The sequence below is a fragment of the Panthera onca genome, chromosome A1 (assembly GCF_046562875.1).
Source record: "Panthera onca isolate mPanOnc1 chromosome A1, mPanOnc1 haplotype 2, whole genome shotgun sequence".
NCBI lineage: Eukaryota > Metazoa > Chordata > Mammalia > Carnivora > Felidae > Panthera > Panthera onca.
Window position 1 is genome coordinate 85,406,929 of NC_138339.1, and position 2,987 is coordinate 85,409,915.

Genomic DNA, 2,987 nt, shown 5'->3' on the forward strand with positions numbered 1-2,987 from the left:
CTTCACTGTATTCTAACACGTTTAATGTTTGTATTTATATTCATCATAAAATTCTTCTCCTGTTAGAATGTTTCGTCCATCTACTTGAGGTCAAGGACTATGTTTTATTCATCCTTGTACCTCATGTTTGACTCAATGAGTCGGGGAAATCAATTACTGTGCTCCAACCTCTGGGAATCAGAAAGACCAGAAAGTGCTTGCCCAGTTAATTCTTAAAGCTCGTTTAGATATTTGTTGAGAATACCTCCTGCAGTGCTTGTAACTTCTGTGTATTACTCCAAATACACAGGCATTAGTCCCTCACTAAGTGCTCATTGAAAATGTTTGCAAGAAAATAAATTGGTTTTGCTGCCTCATTCCAGTTTGCAAAGGATATAAGGGATACTTTCTATGACCTAATTATGAAACGTTTTTATTCCTGTGTGTCTGATGTCTGTTTAGTGTCAACATCAGTCTGGACAGTGGCTCTCAACCCTGTGACTTTGAGAAAGCTCCAGAAGCCTCCATTATGGGCAAATCCATGTGGAGCTGTGATACACAGGTGTAAAGCTATAAACTGACTCATTTCCACTAAAGAAAATGGGCCACTTGAAAGTACACTCCAGGGGCATAAATCCACTCCAGAGAGACCACCCTTGCACAGTCCAGGCTGCAGCTGCTCTGGAAGGTTTCCATTCTAGGCCAGTCCTGTCCTGAGATTTCTAGGAAACATTTATGTCTTGGTCCCTATGCCACTTCCAGTCTTCTGTCATTTATCACAGCCTCAAACGAAAAGGCTCTAAGACTTTGAAATCTCTTATAAGAGCTATGCCAGGTTAAAAAGCATTTCACTGAATATTTACATGGCAGGAGGGTTACCATGATCACAAAGGTGGTTTTCCCAGGGTGAGGCTCATCCATTGCACTCTGGATGTGCTGACCTCTGTGATTTCCTCAAACCTGGGAAACTTGCCCGCAGGATTTGTGATAGTAGGGGACTGTAATCACACTGCCCTTTAAAAAAGGGGGGAAAAGGCATTTTCTTGAGGCAAATACAAACATTTCTTGGCCTACATTTCAAAGTTGGGAAGACTGGGTTGAAAGAAAACTAATACTTGGGTATCGTAGGTAATGATTCATGCCAAATCATTAGGAGAAATAAACAATTTCCACACAGTACCAAACAATCGTTCTTTGGATTAAGAGGGGAATACTATGAAGAAGAGGAAAGGTAATAGTGACTCAGGTAATGCTAATATTATCTTGACTTGATACAGCTGTTACTACTATTGTTTCTAATAGATAATTAGAGCATCAAGACATTAAGACACATTCATAATTGTATACCAAATGGAGCTCTGCCTCTGTAATTTTCTGCCTACCTTAGAGTCAATCGGTTATTATTATCAGAAGCATTAAAACTAGTTCTCTGTTTGTTTTGCCCATCACTTGTAGCAACCATACCATATTCTTCTCCCACAAATAACAGTCCTTCTAAATGCCCAGAAGATTTATGGCACTAAGGCCATACAAGTGCTCTTGTACATAAAAGGGCCAGTATATTCTCATATTCTCTGTCTCTATGTCTGTCACACACACACACACACTTTCCTTCACATATACTCATGCTTTTCCTTTTTTTTTTCCTTAGGAAAAATAATAGGTATTAACAAGGATTAACTTACATTTTTTTTAAAAAAGGACAATGGAAATCTATTTGCAAGTTTGAAATGCATTTTGATTATACTTAGAATTGTTTACACTATTTCCAAGGGATATCATCCCCAAAGCATATTTCACAAGAGCATGGAATTTTTATCATTCTTTTAAAAATATTCTACCAAATAATTTTCTGTCAAATTATTTTAAATGTTTTATTTATAAATTTTACCTTGTACCATAATTGATTAGTAAGTGCAACATTTAGTGTTCCACCATGTAAAGGAAATAATGATTTTACTTACCAAAATTAATGCTAACCAAATTAATTATGTAGTCCCTAATTGTGCTTTAAAATATTGGTATCAATCCCTGATAGAAAACACAAACACATTTTCTGCTTTTCATAAATTAATCAATTTATGTTAAATAATTGTCAGTAATAGATTTCTTTGTATTTCAAATAAGCATCTAACTACTCAGTACACTAGCTGGGGAAAAGTCAGTTAAAAGATAGTCCTGTGAGGCTAACGTAGAAAACTGAATGAATCAATATATATCATCTTGAAATGGAAAATATGAATTAAATGTTACAAAGTAGGAACTCACAAATTGGCTAGAATGTCTATCACAAGAAGTAATCTATTACAAACTAATCTGGGCCAACCAGATGTTATCTCTATTAGAACTGAATAATCAGAAGAATTTAATCATTTTCCAATGAACAATTATTCAATTAATTGCCTCTCTTGACCTTTCAGTTAAGGTTAGACTCTCATTGATGAAATCTTCATAAAACAATGCCAATAAAAACCATATTTATACAGGGAGCTCTGAAAGAGATCCCAATAGTCAGCGCTGAAACCATTTGAGTAAAAATAAATAAATAACAATAATATTGGGTTTTAACAAAGAATAAGATAATTATCCTTGAGTCTGTATTGATTTTATTTTTTTTATTTTCGTACTTAGAATTTTCATGCAATAGTATTGACCTTTTTCTCTTGATAAACAGTTCAATAAATTTTAACATATGTTATGGATCTGTGTAATCACCACCACAACCAGGACACAGAACAGTTCTATCACACCACAGAATTCTCTTGTGCCATCCTTTTATACTTACTTCCTCCCCTGACCTTATAGCCAGAATCACTCATCTGTTCTCTACGGTTGTTTTTCTTTTCAAAATTTCATACAATTGGAATCATACAGTATATATAACCTCCTACAACTGGCTTTTTTTCCCATTCTGCCTAATACCTTGCATGTATCAGCGGTTTGTTCGTTTTTTGTTGTTGCTGATTAGTATCCCATTGTATAGATACGCACAGTTTATTTACCCATGC

At 35.1% G+C, this 2,987-nt stretch overlaps 1 non-coding gene across 1 annotated transcript; it reads left to right on the top strand.

Annotated features, from left to right (window-relative positions):
• The first annotated feature begins 834 nt into the window (after positions 1–834).
• On the top strand, positions 835–997 carry LOC132682629 (U1 spliceosomal RNA). The gene has a single exon (XR_009611800.1). It is a non-coding gene; the product is annotated as a U1 spliceosomal RNA (small nuclear RNA).
• The last annotated feature ends 1,990 nt before the right edge of the window (positions 998–2,987 follow it).